The sequence below is a fragment of the Danio rerio genome, chromosome 25 (assembly GCF_052040795.2).
Source record: "Danio rerio strain M-AB ecotype USA chromosome 25, GRCz13ab, whole genome shotgun sequence".
NCBI lineage: Eukaryota > Metazoa > Chordata > Actinopteri > Cypriniformes > Danionidae > Danio > Danio rerio.
This window is the reverse complement of record NC_141045.1, coordinates 11,449,177-11,467,675: the sequence shown is the minus strand read 5'-3', so window position 1 is coordinate 11,467,675 and position 18,499 is coordinate 11,449,177. Positions and strand designations below refer to the sequence as shown.

Here is an 18,499-nt window from a genome sequence, read left to right as displayed (position 1 = left end):
ACATAAGACGAAGGGAGCTTCTGGAGACATTGCACTCGAACCCATTTCTCTATCTCTATCCTGACATGGGGAATAACACAACTAGGGTGTCTTGCTGAACGTGGAGCCCCCTCCCTGGACAGCATGCCAAATATGCATATATATCCATTCAGTCTGAGAAAACATGAAAAACAAGCATAGGAAAAAGCATGGTGTAGAACAGGGGTGCTCAACCCTGTTCCTGGAGATCGACCTTCCTAAAGAGATCAGCTCAAACCCTGATCAAACCCACCTGAATCAATTAATTAGGCCCTGAACAGCACTTGATAATTACAAGCAGGTGTGTTTAATATGGGTTGCAACGGAAATCTGCAGGAAGGTCGATCTCCAGGAACAGGTTTGGTCACCCCTGGTGTAGAACTTGACAGTATGAGAGACAGCCACTATCTCTTGATTATTTTGCTGTCAAATAAAACGGTTGTAATGCCAACTTGGTACTGTAAAACAGAAGCTTGAAATGCTTGTCCCACCTCCAAGTTCTTCTGATTGGTCCAGTGCTTTGCAACTGACATTGATGAGTCGCACTGTGTAAAAGTTTTAATTATGTACCTTGATACGGCGTCTTAAAAACTTGGTGCTCATAGGCAAGTTGCTGCAAAAAATTGTGAGGGGCAACAGTCATGCACTGAAAACAATGGAAAAGTAGCACATTGAAATTTAAAAGATGCATCCTGTATGAATAGCTCCTTAAATTTCATTTATAATGCACTGTTAAAATTGTGTCAACAGTGCAAGTGGTTCCACCATTTGTGAACTCTCGGACTGTGAGGCGACACCCTTGTTCTACTGTTTCCACAGCTACTAGAGTAGCTTTTTGGTCCTTGATCAGTGTCAAGGGTCGTCTTTCTCTCTGTCACACAAGTTGAAGCCATTAGCAAGAGCTTCCCCAAAGACTCCTCAGTTTCGAGGATCAAGGATATGACCTAGCTTGCCATGCCCTTATGAAAGCACTCCGGCGTCAGCGGCGGCTCAGCAGGACGCCCCTTTTGCCCGGAAAGTGAGACATCTACCCGTGGTGGAGAGAGTGTTGTTTTCAAAGAGTAAAGGTTGAGAAGTTCACAAATAAACACATCTCAAACCAACTCCATCACAAGGCCTCAAGGACTTCCCGTGGACAGAGTCAAAAAAGAAAGAGCTCACAGAATGTAATTCCTTGTTTCACCGTCGAAACAGTTTTCTCTAGAAGTTCAGGCTATTATCATTCTGTCAAAGTCAAACCCCGTCTACGCGCCCATGTCTGAAAAGTATGAATTGGTGATATAAATGTCAACGTGGCCCAGTAATAATGGTTTTCTCATTGATTCTGAGTCACACTGGAGTGGACCGGATGACTCAAGGATTGATGGAGTTTTGGTTGAAGTTCATTCATGCACTTGTTCGGTCTACGTCGAGCCATCAGAAGCTATCGATTAAAACTAAAAAACTTGAACCGGCTCACTCAAGCTCTATAAATTCTCTTGCTTTTGAAAGGCCTACAGCAAAAAAAAAAATGGTCACATTGAGAAGTGTAAAGACTGAAATGATTGTCTTCAGAGGGATTGTTCTCTCAACTTCTCAGCTGCTGGTGAACTTGATTTAGCACCGAAAGGCTCCATGGGAAATGTAATCTCTCGAGGGGCGTGTGCCACTGGGAAATCCCCTCTGAATGCTTTTATATGGTTGGAGTGGAGCTGGATGGGAATAAAATGCTTTGAGAACATCACAAGTACAGCTAGGCTTTGGTATTATTTTCAGATCTTGAACATGTTAGGAAACATGAGCTGTTTCATTAATAATGCTTGTCTGATTAATTCCAACTACTCAGCTGTGGGTGAACTTGAAAGGCTCCGTGGGAATTGTCAAAATGTTGTCAAAAATATATTTTAAGGGTTTTCCAAAAGCTGAAGGAGCATTGTTGCTTTATACCACCAAAAACAGCATGACTGTAGATGGCTTAGTTTGTCTAACTTTGTCTCTTGATTATGTTCTCATCGAGAAATTTGATCAAATAAACCAAAAATGTTTCAATTAAAATGGTTTTCTGACTAATTCCTACTCCCCATCTACTAGCAAACTTGATTTTCGGAGTGTCTATGAGAACTGTCAACTTTAGAGAGCCATTGAAGTATCCCTTTCGAAAGATGAAGAGAGCACGGTTGTGTTATATAAGCTGATTTCATCTCATCATGTATAGACAGTCTAGTGTGGTTGTCCTTGCCTTCAATGTGGGAACCTTGATTATGTTCGCATCAGGAAATTTGATGAAGTAAACAGAACGTGTTCCCAAAATGTGTTTTTCTGGCTAGTTCTGGATTTTGGAGACTCTGTTTAAACCTTCATCTATCAAAAGCTAATCAATTATCCTTTTTGATGGTTGAGGGCTTTGTTGCGTCAACGAAACTGGATTTTGTAAATATAGACGGTTTAATTTGGTAGCCCTTGGCCTCTGTTTGAATCCTGACCCTGTAAACATTGTAAAATTTGGTAAAATAAATTAAAATATTGTTAAAAAACGTGACTAATGTCTGCTTCACAACCCTTTCAAGGTATACTAGAAACTTCCAGGGAGGTGTATTGAAGGAGGTTGGAGCTAAACTATGCAGGACCTTGAGTTTGGACGCCCCTGCATTAGAGAAACCAAATTGCATCAATGAATATATCTCCTATGACTAAATCCCTGAGCGAAATGATCCCTCAGGAATCCCCAACATTGTTGCATTATTCACTGAAGTCATTTAAGACCAAGGCAAATTTGTTTAAAATGGGAAACTATATTACATTCAAATCCAATCTAACTGCATAGAGCGAAATAAGATTGGCTTTTGAATCTTCACCAGGAAATTACAGCAGGAAATTTGCTGAAGTAAACAAAATGCTTTATGACTAATTTCAGTTCTAAAGGTTGAAGAGCATTGTTGCGTTAGAGAATTTCATTAAAGGGACAGTTCAGCCGAAAATGAAAATATTTACTCACCCTAAAAATGTTCCAAACTTTTAAGAGTTTCCTTCTTCTGCACAAAAGAAGATATTTTGAAGAAAGCTGAAAAAGTATTAACTTAAATAGTATAGGAAAAACAAATACTACTGTAGCGGTCTAACTTGGTAGGGGTGCCAACTTATACATTTATAAGCAAAAAAAAAAAAAAAATAAATAAATAAATAAATAAATTTATATATATATTTAATCTCCGGATGATTATCTGGGCATCCGGGAGTCTTCCGAAACTTCCTGGAGAATTGGGATGCCTGGTAGCGTGTGTGTGACTGGAGTAGTGTTTGGAGGTGGGCAGATGTGATGATATGTAAATGGGTAATTGGGGTTGGCTGTTTTGTTTCGGGGTCCAGAGTTGCTGGGGCAACGAGGGCGGAGCCAACACGAGCAGGCTGACACAGAAGGCAGCAAGATTGCTAATGAGCTTTAATAAAGTGATATTCTGAGTTCAAAAGCGATGGTCTACTATTTAACATGACAGCGGGGAAGGCAGCATGTTGTCTGCCACGTCATCTAGGATGCCACGTTGAGCGTTATTGCACTGAAAACATTATATTTTGAAATTATTCTCTTTTATCTTTTTAGATGTTAGTCGGAATTGGATCGTTCTGTTTGTAATGCGTACTGAACCGAAAGTCTCGTACCGAACATTTCTATATGAATATGCATATCGTTACACCCTTAATATATATATATATATATATATATATATATATATATATATATATATATATATATATATATATATATATAACCCTTTTGTAGAGCTAAAGACAAAAATAGAAACCAGTTTCAATTGCATTAAAATATTATTCAATTTAGTATATGAGTGCTTTAGTACTGAGCTTTCACCACATGGGTATGCGCTGGTGTGGTAAGTAATCAAGGAGTAGGCCAATTGAATTCAGGGGTTTCTCGAGAACTACCTGATCTCGTACCCCCTTTTGCTTTGGGCTTAATTATCTCCGAGCTCAAGATTTTCTACCGGTACAGCATGCCAACCCTGCTAACATAAACAAGCAATATCTAAGTGTGATCTCTTGAAGAATATGTTGTGAGTAAATTGCATACAAGTCAATGCAGGCATGTGAACAGAGGCAAATTACCGTCCCGCAGTTGAACAATGCTGAATACGTGATATGTTTACTGCGAACGTGCAAAATTTGTGATTGGTGTGGATATTTGTGTGGACAGGGCCTAAACCTACCGGCTACTTTTGAATCTGGTCCAAGTCCACATCGGTTAACATTATGATTAAAATTGTTAGGTCTTTTCAATATAATGGATTTCTGATAGATTAATCTTGTCAGTTGCAGGTGAACTTGAGGCTACATGGGATGACCATTGAGGAATCCCTTCTTAAGAAGAAAACCAGCAACATTTGACCACATTCACATCAAGAAATGTTATGAAGTAAACAGAAAATGGTGAGCTTGATTTTGGAGGTTGTCTTTTAAAGAGCCATTGAGGAAGATATTCCGATAGATCATTGGTGAGTGGATTTTCCCTTACCTTCATATCGCCTTTGTTTGGAAATCAGCCTTGAGCCAACGTATCAATAAAATAAACCTCACAATGCACTCGTGCTCAGGAAAGTACCCTAGCTGTGTCTTTGCTTAGAGCTGCATCAGCACGCTTGTGTTTGTGAGGTAAAAAAAAAATCAATCCATTTGAATCACTTTGCTGCAATGGATTTTACCAGCGTTTGAGACTTTTTCTCAAACAAGATGCGCGGATGAGGGTATTGACAAAGGAGTGATTTATTTTCTTGGATGTTTAGCTCAGCCACACAGATGCTATTGGATTGGGGGTTGTGCTTCTCAAACCGTCCACTAGAGGGAAACATAGCGCTTCAGTTTGACAAAGCCCAGCGGGAAGAGCGCCTGATGCAGTCTTGCCACACACACACACACACACACACACACACACACACACACACACACACACACACACACACACACACACACACACACAACAAAGAGGGTTCCAAATCAGCAAAGCGTGACTGTGTGGAGCCTCAGTTCAGCCACTAACTCATTTCAATCCTCAACGGGGGAAATTATGATTATTCCGTTATTATTATTGTTTGTTTTGTCTAAGGCGATCGAAAAACAGAAGCATGTGTGCACATCAGATGGTCGGGAGAACAATTCGGAGGTAGAGCCGTTTAATACTTGAAAGCTGGGTATTATTGTATTTTTACGGAAGTTGATTACGCCAATACGAAGAATCTCAGGAGATGTTGGGCTCTCTGTGATGGATCTTCTCACTTCTAACGTGCTAACATGTCCTTTTTAGGCCCTGCATATGTGCCAATGCTCTCTGTAACAAGGGAGCACTTACTATAACATGCCGGCGGGCCCTTGTAGAACAGACAGAGTCCCATCTGTTAGGAATAGAGTCAGTATGCCTGTGTGTGTGTGTGCACTTATTTCTGGTTTCCAGGCAGTGTCACGGTACTTACACTTAAATGAAGACCTCATTCAGATGGCGGGTGGTCACTTTTTGAGAGTCGAGTAACTTGTTGCGACAGGTGCCAATGCTTATCATGTCATTGTAGATGTGTGGTTGCAATATAGTCGGCTTCTCCATCTAAGAGTACTCCTGGGCAGACCTAGCTAGCAGGGAATGATCTTGTTACTTTGGCTAACGTTCTCTAAAGCAGTGTTTCCCAACCCTGTTCTTGAAGACACACCAACAGTACATATTTTCAACCTCTTACTAATTAAACACACCTGAATCAACTTATCAGAACATTGGAAGAGATTCCAAAACCTCAAATGAATGGGTCAGATAAGAGCGACATCCAAAATATGTACTGTAGGTGTGCCTCCAGGAACAGGCTTGGGAAACAGTGCTCCAAAGGTTCTCTCAAAGTTATCAAAAAAGATAATGTTTGTAGAACGTTTCCATAATGTTATTTGTAATTAATAAACATTCTAAAAATTACTAAAACATCACTGTGTTGTTGGGGTTACGTTTTAATAACACTTTAAATATTGTTATTAAAACATTAATTTAACAAGAGAATTAAATGTTTTGTAACCAAACAATAACGTTAATACGTCTAAAAAATTGGATGTTTTGAACTGTCACAATCACCAATTATTGTAGATGACAGCTAAACACGCAGATCCCCATAGAACTACAAAGTCGCCGGTGTATGGACTACAAGTTCCATCATGCACCTCGCACACAGCTGTTCCTGTTTCAGCTTTATTACATGCATACACACAGTCGGAGGATCGTTACTGACTGATTACAGGGACTTTTATTACAGCACACACACATCTTTGCTAAGTCCTGTCATGTTGTAACCGTGACTATTATGATGCGTTTATCCTGCCTTGCACTGGCGTCCGTTCTTCGTACGTGGATTACTCAATTAGCTGGATTTGGTTATTGACGATTTGACTCGATCCAGGAACGGTTGGTTCTTTAAAACTTATCGAGAGTTGTTGTCATAGCAACAGTTCTGGTAGCTCAAACCTGCTCGGGAGCAGGTTTATTTCATGTAAACAGGATTAGATCGGGTCATTAGGTGAGATCACGTTGTTTATTGTTCCAGTATTTCAACTATAGAAATAAAGATAAATTGGACTTCAAGTTACGTCTCTACTACAAGTTGTGGCCCTATACGTTACGCCACCCTTTCTTGAAATCCGCGGACAGACCCTACTCAGAAATAACCCTACAATTGGTTTATGAGACCATGGGATAGTGAAAGTGTCACAGAGTGGAGACGTCAAACTCTAGGTGAGATTTCTTGCATCAGTTGATCAGTCATGACAACAGAGATCTTACAGTGTAACATGGGAGCAATGTTGTTGCAGTCTGACATACTACAATCATTTATGATTAGTAAATGTACTGTGTGAGCCAGGATTTTGTTCATATTACTTTTTTGCAAGTCCTGGGGAAGCTGCTATATTCCCATTTGCCTTTTTCATTCAAATTTACTGTTCAACTTTTGTTCTTTGTGTACATGCAGGCGTTGACAAATTTGTGTTGAGAATGTGGAAAAGACAACATCTGGTCTGTTTGAGATTTTATTGCAAATGGCATGTTATGATGTTGATGTGACCTAAAGTTGTGTGTGATAGCTAAGCAAAGTAGTTTGAAATGTAATTTTATTTATTCTAACCAAGGGGCTTCACAGTGGTGCAGTGGGTAGCAAAACCTTCTTGCTGTGAGGAGCCTTGGCTTGGTCAGTTTGCATTTCTGTGCATGTTCTTCCCGTGTTCATGTGGGTTTCCTCCGGGTGCTTTGGTTTCCCCCACAGTCCAAAGATATGCGCTATAGGTGAATTGGGAAAAATAATCTGAAAGTGGTGTATGTGTGTAAATGAGTGTGTATGGATGTTTCCCAGTGATGGGTTGCAGCATCCGCTGCGTAAAACATTTGCTGGATAAGTTGGCGGTTCAGGCCTGTGGCGACACATGATTAATTAAGGGACTAAGCTGAAAAGAAAATAAATGAATGTAATTAATCAATCAGATCAGAAGAAACTAGCTACTTTGAGTAGTTTCTTCTTTATATATTTCTTTACTCTTACTCAAGTAACTATTAAGATTGTTAGTTTTACTTGAGTAGAGATTTTAGATACCCCACCCATCCCTGCTTCTGGGATGAGCTGACTGACTATTTACTGTTGACAGAGAGAAAGGGGAGAGATAAAGCGGCTTCGGCCCTGCTCATTTGCTTTGCAAGCATGGCTCATGCTAATGAATGTGATGATAATCGCTTGATGCTCAGCTTTCATCTCGCTGAGATGATAGCTGTGAAGTTATAAAACAACTTATGTTTTTATCTGTCGTTTATTTTCCAAGAATTAACATTTGAAAGGTAAAGCAAATGAAATTAATCAGGAGGCATAACACTGAATAACAAAAACTGAAATTACTGCAATGAAAGGTCAGGACTGTTTCTGCGCATTGGTTCTACTGATGAAAGCACCAACTTTCCCCCGCTCCGCTAATCAACTCGTCTACTGAAAACTACAGAGGCCCTAAGGGGACATGGTGATGGAAAACATAGATGAAAAACATATATTTCAATGCCTTTGAATTAGTCTTTTTCACAAGGCTTTTGTGTACCCTCAAGAAAAACGTGATGAGTACACTTAATATCTAAATATCTGATAATCCTGATAATGTTTAGTAATTATCAAACAAGGGCTTTTTTGCAACCCATGCTCATTGGAAATACATATCTCAGCCTACATTTTTGTGGAACGCAATATGTTACAAAATACGTAACATAAAACATAATACTAAAAAAATACGTTGCTCCGGGTAAGCTTAGCTGATTTCAGATGACGAATCTACTAGAGGGCGCTGTCTACTTTTTTGCGAATCTGAAATATGTTAATTAGGCTACGTTTTATTGTACATTTGTCTATGAGAATGTGGGGCTTGTCCTTTTTCGTTTATGCTGCTCTATTTTTAGATACTAGTCAACCAGTGCTACTGAACATGTAGAGATTTATTAGCCCCCCTGTTAATTTTTTCCCGTTTTCTGTTTAACAGAGAGCTGATTTTTTCCAACACATTTCTAAACATAATTGTTTTAACCATTTATCTCTAATAGCTAATTTATTTTATCTTTGCCATGATAACCGTAAATAATGTTTTACTATTTTTTAAGACACTTCTATACAGCTTAATGTGACATTTTGTCACACAACCAGCGATCGCTTCCCAGAGGATCGCTGGTTCTCACACGAACTCTCATGACTACATTTCCGCATTTCCCAGGACTACATTTTCATACATGCACTGCTCCCAAACACGCACGCCTGCTCATTCATCTATCCTGATTGCAATCACCAGCTGGACCTTGTTCACAGACTGATTTCACTCCATTCATAAGCCACTCTTTGACGCTTCCAGGTTGCCGAGTCTTGTTTACCCAGTGTGACATTACAACGCGTTTACCTGTCTTGTTTCTCCGTGTCTCGATCCTAGCCTTGTACCCTTGTTATCCTGTTTAGCCACCTGCCTTTCGACCTTTAGCCTGTTTAACGTTTATGATTCTGGACTGCCTATATATACCTGTTTGCACCTGATGACCACTGCTTGCCTGACATTGAATAAACTGCATATTGGATCTTACCTCCTGTTGTCCTCTGTCACTCCACCCAGTCGGTAACACATTTAGAGGCTTAACTAGGTTAATTAGGTTTACTGGGCAGGTTAAGGTAATTAGGAAAGTTATTGTAGAATGATGGTTTGTTCTGTAGACTATCGGGAAAAAAATTGCCTAAAGGGGATAATAATTTTGTTCCTAAAATGGTTTAAAAAATTTAAAACTGCTTTTATGCTAGCTGAAATAAAACAAATAAGACTTTCTCTGGACGAAAAAACATTATCAGACATACTGTGAAAATTTCTTTGCTCTGTTAAACATCATTTGGAAAATATTTTAAAAAGAGAAGAAAAAATTAAAGGGGGGCTAATAATTCTGACTTCGACTGTACTTGTCATTAAATATACTGTAATAACAACAAATTATTTTAAGACAACTGGTTTACTCAATTGGTTTTCAAGTAAAGCTAAACTAAACCCTTCCCTAAACTCAACCAATGTTTTTAAAAGCAAACGTATCAGAAAACTGCACTGCAATCATGTAGTTTTACCCCGATTCTATTTTGTCTCTTGTGTGGAACTAGCTTCACCTGAACTGAAACCCGAGCGGAGGTGATAGTGACGTTTTCAAGCCCAAAGTGAAGGGAAGGTGGGGCGGGGTGTATGATAGTTACATTAGCAATCTCCAAAGAGAAAAGTGGGGGTGGGGATGAAGAGCAAAGGGGAGGGGGAGTAGAGCATATCTCTGCATAGCTACTACTTTATTGAACAAAGTAGAAAAAGGCGTAGCAGCTTCAAATGCCTATCAGAGTAAACTACTGCTTTAATTTTTAGTTTTTTAAATTATTAGTTTTATTTTTAATTTGTTTATTAGAGTGATAGTTTATTCCGATTGACATTTGAAGCTGACAAAATCTGCTCCCCCTGTTTTTACACCCTTCTTTAAGTAGGTAGATCATTCTGATAGACATTTAAAGCTGACAAGATGTGCTAAGTGAAGTTTCACAAACTAATTTCCGGGGAGGCACATGATAGGAATCAGCTGTAGTCAGTCCTATCACTAATTACTAACTAGCCAATCGGATTATTCTAAATTGATTCGTTTTGGAAACCCCCCATCCATCCCTTCTCTCTCCTCCTCAATTCTAAGTACGGGCAATACGGTGGCTCAGTGGCTTGCACCGTTGCCCCACAGAAAGGGGGTCGTTGGTTCAAACACTAGCTGAGCAAGTCGACACTCTGTGCGGAGTTTGCATGTTCTCCCCGTGTTCGTGTGGGTTTTCCCCGGGTACTCCGGTTTCCTCCCACACTCAAAAAACATGTAACAAAAGTTAAAGTCACAAGCACTTACTACAAACTGCCGCAGATAGAGGTCTATTCTTGGGAAGTAATCGAGAACTACCTGATCTCATATCCCCCCAAATGCTTATCGACCAGGCGGTAGCTTTGGGTTCATCCATCTCCGAGCTCAGGACAGCATGCCAATTCATTCATTTTCTTGTCAGCTTAGTCCCTTTATTAATCTGGGGTCACCACAGCGGAATGAACCACCAACTTATCCAGCACATTTTTATGCCCTTCCAGCCGCAACCCACCTCTGGGAAACATCCACACACACTCATACACTACGGACAATTTAGCCAACCCAAATCACCTGTATAGCATGTCTTTGGACTGTGGGGGAAACCGGAGCACCCAGAGGAAACCCACGTGAACGCAGGGAGAACATGCAAACACCACACAGAAAGGCCAACTGAGCCAAGGATCGAACCAGCGACCTTCTTGCTGTGACGCAACAGCACTACCTACTGCGCCACTGCTTCGCCTACAGCATGCCAAACCTGCTAAAATAGTCAAGCATTATCTAAGTGTGAACTCTTGAATCCTGTTTTTTTTTAGCTGAAATATGACAGATTAAGCTACCGGTAGCACATTCTGAGGAGGTAGCAAAGATTGTCAGAACACCGCCACATAACCCCCTAAATTGCCAGCCCCCTACGCACTCTGTCACCCCCCCACTTACTATGCCCCTGGCTCCCGTTCCCCCACAGTCCAAAAACATGCACTATAAGTGAATTGGGTAAACAAAACTGGCCTTAGTGTATGAGTTGGCGGTTCATTCTGCTGTGGAGACCCCTGATAAATAAGGGACTAGGCGAAAGGAAAAATCTGTTATCTTCCCAGTGGGAAAAAGTACAGTATCTCCCACTGGTGCATATGAGGAATGAGGATTGAGGATTGATTTCAGGACCATGGACAGCAGCCCCAAACACAGGTCAAACCATTCATTACTCAAGACTTAACTGCATAATGTACATCATCTCCTTATTTTTAAGGAACAAATGCAGTTTTTTTCCCTCTCCCTCCATTACCTTCAAACTTGGAAGGTGAAATTCTCATTAAGCACCACTGATGGCAACAACCAAATGTAAAACTTGCGCTGTTTTGCATTTCACAGGTTTGTTTGATGTTTTCATTTTTTTACCCATTGCTTTCTCTCTCTCTCTCTCGCTGCATTTGGATGATTGTAGCAGCAGAGAAGAGTGAGAGTCATATGTAGGCTTTAAAACAGTCTCTGCATGGTACAGATAGCGGAGGGAATTAACGTCCATTTCACGGCGTCGCAACCGCAGCCGGACAGGGCCAAAAAGGTGCGCCTCAGTCTGCCAATGAAGAGTAAAAAAAAAGAAAAAGAGGCGAGCCGGCCAGAAGAACTGGGTAATTGTGCTGCTCTGAAGTGCAGGTAGGTGTGCAAATTACCAAATGTGCCGTGTTAAGTCCATTCGCCGGGGCTCCATCATTGTCACGCGTGTCCAAGTTTGGCGACAGAATATTATGTCCATTTTGTGGTTTGGCTTTGGCACGGATGGCCAGCGCTTAAGCGTTTGGAACAGGTGCAACATCTCCACTACGACACCCTCAGCCAGCTGGAGGAATTCGTTTTTAACTTGCCCTAAAATGGAAACTGTTGTTAAGGAGTTTCATGACTCATTAAAAGCCTTTGAGACTCTAAAATATGCCCAAGATGTTTGTATTAAGCACTTACTCTTGGCATTGTTTTTGTCATTCTTTTTTTTCGGCTTAGTCCCTTTATTAATCTGGGGTCGTCACAACGTTACAAACCGCCAACTTATCCAGCACGTTTTTACGCAGCGGATGCCCTTCCAGCCACAACCCCTCTCTGGGAAACATCCACACACATTCATTCACACACATACACTACCGACAATTTAGCCAACTGTTGAAATATCTATCTCTATTCCATGCGTGTTCAATAAGAAAAGGTCTGGAGAGGTTTTTCTTTAATGTCAAAAATCGTAACAATTTATTGGATACAAATGAATAATTCGATGACAGAGCTCTGGGTTACATTACCCCAATGCAATACAAGAATTACATTCAAGAGGTTCGCAACTAACATACATTTCCTGACTTCACCATATATACACAACCGATCTTAACAGGTGGAGTTTTGGTGTAACGTCACTTGTCAGTCATTGTTCAGTCCTCCATTGGCCACACCTTCGACATACTTTCTCTTTTTCTACGAATTCTCTGCCCAACAACAAAGTATACATCTTTCTGTGTTCCGTGTTCAGTTTTAACACCTCTTTTCAGACAGGAAGTTTCTGCAGAGCTGAATTTAATTTTGGACCCGCATCTATCTACTTCTGCAAAAATGCTAATTAGTATGCACAGCACTCACACACAACATTAAAAGTTCAGTTAATATATGACCCTTACATGACCAATAAAAATAATTGTTTGATTAAAAGAAAAAGAGACAAAAATAATAAAAAATGGTTCCTATTATTCAATACCCCCCAATTCACCTGTACTGCATGTCTTTGGACATGTGGGGAAACCGGAGCTTCTTATCATTGATGTAATATAAAAAGCTTGTGCATAATCAAAATGATTATATACCTGGAAATCTCTACCTCAAAGGGTTTTATTTTTCAATACACTGTAAAAAATATAACGACAATAAATATGTAATGTTGCTTTACCTTATTTTAAAAATAATCGTGTTTCAACTCATTTTAAGTTATACAAAGTTTAACTTATAGCTTGACTGATGCAAGTTGAAATGACTAGAAAATTAAAGTCAGCATCAGGAAGCTCCTTAAAAACATTTCAGCAGATCAAGTCAACAAGCAGTTGGACAGGTGTACCTAATAAAGTGGCCGGTGAGTGTATATAATTTACACTTTTCACATAAGTTTTCTAAAATAATTTTACATTTAAACTATTATATCATTTATAATCAAATTTGTATGTATTAATTGCATTATATTTTAAAATTGCTAATACCTCCAGTATTACAGAAGCCTGAATTTCATGTGCCACTTTTTCTTTTAATGCCCCTTTTCAAGTCATTAGCCCCATTCTCTCGCTCTCTATAACTGACACCTTTCCTTCCAGTGATGCATTGCCTTTATTTAAGAACGTGGCACAGAGGCGTCCGCATGAAAGATTGCAGCATGTCGGGTCGAAGCCGAAGGGCTGGCGAAAAATACCCGCCGCACCGACTAGGCCTCCGTCAGCAAGGTGATTGCCACCACAGGGAGCGACAGCCTGGGCCACGCTGGGGAAAAATGACCCGCTGCTTGACACATATAATGGGCCAAACAGAGATACCAAGACAAAGGTAGTAAATGTCCTGCAATTCCCCTCAAGGCCTCTTCTTTTTGGCATGTCAGAGTCTTGGCTCGTCATGTGGTGGAGATTCGACTGGACTTACCGAAGCTTGTAGGTCTGGAAGGTCGACAGGTTTGTGCCGCCAACATGTCAGACTGAAAAGGGATGAAATGACAAACAGGGGAAAAATTGCTCTTGAGGAAAGAGTATGTATGTAAGGAGAGCTTTAAAAGCTATTCTAATAATGGACTATAATATACAGTTGAGGTCAGAATTATTAGCCCCGCTGTATATTTTTATTTCCTAATTTTTGTTTATTGGAAAGAAGTTTTTTTTCCAACACATTCTAAAACTTAATAGTTTTTTATATAACATAATAGTAATTTATGTTATCTTTGCCATGATGACAGAACATATTAGCAATAGTATTCAGCATAAAGTGCACTTTTAGGTTAGTTGGGCAATTAATTAGGCAAATTATTGAATAATGATGTTTTGTGCTGTAGACAATCAAAAAAATATATAACTTAAAGGGGCTAATAATACTGACCTTAAAATGGGTTTAAAAATTAAAAATTGCTTTTATTCAGTTTTTATGAAGAAAAGCAACCGGCTGCGGTTGCTTTTATTCAAAGGGAGGTGTAAAAAGGCAGTGAAAGCCCAGACAGCAGCTGAATTCTTTAGTAGTTCTTCAGCATCCCTCTACCCTTCATCATTGTAAATTAATATTAGCTTCTTCAGTTGAACATGTACATTATCAGGATGATGAAGATAAAACCAAAGTGGATATTTCAGCAAGGCAATGATCCAAAACACAGCCAAGGAAGCTCTCAAATGCTTTCAAAGAAAGAAAATCAAGCTGTAGAATGGCCCAGCCCATCACCTGAACTGAATCCAATAGAAAATACAAAATAAAGCTCAGATTTGAAAGACAAGACCCACAGAATCATCAAGATGTTTACACTCTGGTAAAGTCTGTGGAAAACTTACACATAAGCAATTCATATGTGACTTCATTGTCCTCGTCTTTAAGCTGCCATCACCAAAAAAAGCCTTTATATAAAGTATTAAAAACATTTCAGTAGTTCAGTGCTTTCTCTTTGTGTCATTTCATTGATTTTACACAACTCAATTTTCAGATTTGTTTTGTTTTATTTTTATGTTTGTATTGTTTGGGTTTTTACCAAAATCTGGTTTAATTCCCTGTCAACAGCTCCTTTAGAAATATTATTCTCAGCAAATAAACAAAAACATGACACTTTCAATACTTTTTTCGCCACTATATGTCCTTGTAAATTAAAGTAAATTAGATTCACTATTCAAAAACTATTTTTATGAACAATAAATAATTAAATATATATATATATATATATATATATATATATATATATATATATATATATATATATATATATAAATATATATATATATATATATATATATATATATATATATATATATATATATATATATATAATTTCATTCAACATTTTGTTGCAAATCTGTACCTGTTATCATATAGTAGAATTAACAACCTATGTCACACGGGTCCCCGGTTGCAAAAAAAAAAAAGAAAAAAAAAAAGATTGAATAATGATGTTTTGTTCTGTAGACCAGTGGTTTCCTTCTAGTGGTACGCGGAGGAATGAAATATGTCATGTACATGCTACACACATTTCAAAATTTATCAAAAATTATGGATATAATATGCCATATAGGACATATAGCCTATAATTCTGAGGTATTCTGCCACGTTTTTTTAACTGTGCAGAGTTGTAGCTGCTTTACTGGGCCTACTACGCTACTGTATTTCAATACTGCTCATTTTGTTGGTACTAGGAGAGACAATTTTTTTCTGAGGTGGTACTTGATGAAAAAAGTTTGAGAACCACTGCTGTAGACAATCGAAAAAAATATTGCTTAAAGGGGCTAATAATACTGACCTTAAAATGGGTTTAAAAATTAAAAACTGCTTTTATTCTAGCCGGAATAAAACAAATCAGACTTTCTCTGGAAGAAAAAATATTATAGGAAATACTGTGAAAAATTCATTGCTCTGATAAACAACATTTGGGAAATATTTGAAAATAATACAAATAAATAAATCACAGGTTGGCTAATAATTTGACTTGAACTGTAATAATTGGTGCTAAATTATAAAAACAGAACTATTGATAAGCTCTGACGGTTAACGGTTCTGCTATTAGTACTGGAGAATAATTGCTAAATAAACATTATTTACAGAAGCATAACTTAACTGAACAACCTTTTCTAATTTGCGATATTCGTCTGCACAGTTGGCAATCTCACATGAGAAATGCTCGTGTTTTCGCCCAAAAGTACAGCGGCGAGCACGTCAAGTATAAAAGCCTTCACCGTGTTTGGCTGTAGCTCGCGACACAGACTCGCACGCACACACAGCTCGTAAGCTTGCGGAGTGAACCAAACGGGTTGTATTTCCCGAGTGGACAGCGACAATGCCCGTTGCAAAAAACGCAACAAGTTGTTTTCTTGTAAAAGCAGAAACACAAGCAATCTGGCTAAGAAAAAGTATCTTTTAAAAATGCATTAACTGCAGAAAGACAATTGAAAAGTTTTTGACTGACTAGACTAGCTAAAGGTACATCATCCACATCGTTATGCTAGCAGTCAAACACATAAGGTCTCTCTAATAATTTATCAATTATTAATAGTTGAATAAACACACACATTCGGTTACAATGAAAACAGTATTTTTTTTTTACTGCTGTTGCCTAGATAAATGTTAAACATTTAAAAATGCTTTTATGTCAGCTGTTTTTACAAATTTAGCATAATAATAAACTAATTTTATTAAGAAATTATAAAAAAAAAAACTGCTTATTTTTACGTTGTCAACTCCCAAACCCCTGGTGACTCATTTACAGTATGTGAATGTGTTAAAGAAAAATCATAAACATTATCTGATTATTCAACTGCATTTTGCAACTCAAGGAGAACAACGAACCAAGATCCCGACTTCTGCCAGAAAAGGCAAACATGTCGATTTTTCTCCAGAAGAAACGAGGTTAAAATCTGAAAGTCATTTTCCTTTAAACCATTGTGCATTCTTTTACAGGACATTTTTTATTCATTTGTTTATACAAATATTTGTTTAGCTTTTTTTTTTAACATTAAAAACGTAATAATAAAATAATGTGTCGTTAATTCTGTTCAATTTTTGTTTTATAATAAAACACAACAAAAAGTACAGATAAGAGAACCGTTAAAGTACCGAACCGATGAGTGGTATCAATAAAAGTAGTAATACCGTTAAAATCTTAACGATACCCATCCCTAGGGATCAATTTGAATTTAGATTTTACTACATTACCCAGCGTATAATTTAGATTTTTGCCATGAAGTTTTAAACCAGTGTTACATGTCAATTTAATGTCGTTTTGACATCAAGGTAGTTCACATGCATTGTAGGAATACAAAATCCAATGTCAATTTGCAATTAAAGCTTTCAGATGAATCAAACTTTTCTCATATTATAATGCTTTTTAGATCGTTATTTTGGTGACATCAGTGTGTGGATGTCAAATAGACCTAAAGATTTTCACATTAAATTCATGTCATTTGGGATATTGTCATTATATTTGGATTTGCACTTGTTTTACCACTGGAGTTTAACAACTGCCTCAGTCTTTCTTCTCAAAAATGAGGCACACTGTTGTCATCAAAAACTCTTTGTCGTTTGGTTTCTAAGTCCTGCATTTGACTCTCTTCCAAACTTTCCGTTTCTTTGTAATTATTTATTAGCGTGAAACCTGTTCCTACACCAGATCTCTCGGCGTACCTCAGTGTACAAGAATTTAGTGTTTTTATAGAAATCCCAGAACAAGCTCAATCCATCTCTCCTGATCCCCCATCCAACAATTGATTTCTGGCTCAAAGATGATCATTTAAGTTACGAGAACGCTTCCTTCCGCTACTTCGATTGAATGAATAATCAAAAACCACCACAGATGCTATAAAATCCGTTGTGCTCTCTATACCTCAAACCGCAAGGCAGAAAAGAGCTGTTTAACAGCGCAACAGATATTGCAGTCACATCTCCAACAAGGTTACTGCTATCAGTTTGCCAATTGTCAACATATTACCCTTATGCCACCATCTATTTTGAGACAACTATATGTGACTGGAATAATAGCATCATAACTGTCTTTTCAGGTGACATACGTCTCACATTACAATTCCGCTTGCTTTGACATTGGAAGGAAGAAAAAAAAATTAAAAACACACTTGTCATGACAATCTGTTATATGCGCTGTCACATTGAAAAGATGGATGCCTCCAAGGTAATGAATCTGACAGCTAGAGGTGTAAAAGAGAGAAAAAAATAAATCAAATACTTACTGACACCATCTCTGCCCGGGTCAGAGGCACGTCTATCAGAAACGGCGGTCCGAATGCGCCAGCCAGCGGAGCTCAGCTGTGAAATTAGAGCTCACACTGTCCCGAGACAGTCCCATGCTGCAAAGCGTCCATCTTTCCTCCGGTCGACCTTCCTGAAAATCACAGCCCTGTCCTTCTCGGTCTCGGAGAGAGGGGTGTCAGTCATGAAATCGGAATTGAAAGAGCGCTGCTGGGGCCACCTGTGGATTCCGCGTATCAAAAGATGCCAAGATCTCTATTTGTGCCACGGCGGGCCGGTATGACGGTGGAAGTGAATTCTGCACCCTGTTGGTTTTGAGATTTGATAGAGTGCTTGTACACACTCGGAGCTGTCTTCTAGTCT

General features: G+C 38.7%; 1 protein-coding gene across 1 annotated transcript in view; it reads right to left on the bottom strand.

Annotated features, from left to right (window-relative positions):
• ehf (ets homologous factor) overlaps positions 1-18,499 on the bottom strand; it is a 101,269-nt gene extending 82,770 nt beyond the window's left edge. The window contains exon 1 of the mRNA XM_087311036.1: positions 18,118-18,499. The gene's annotated coding sequence lies outside the window, so the exon portion shown is untranslated. The remainder of the gene's footprint in view (positions 1-18,117) is intronic.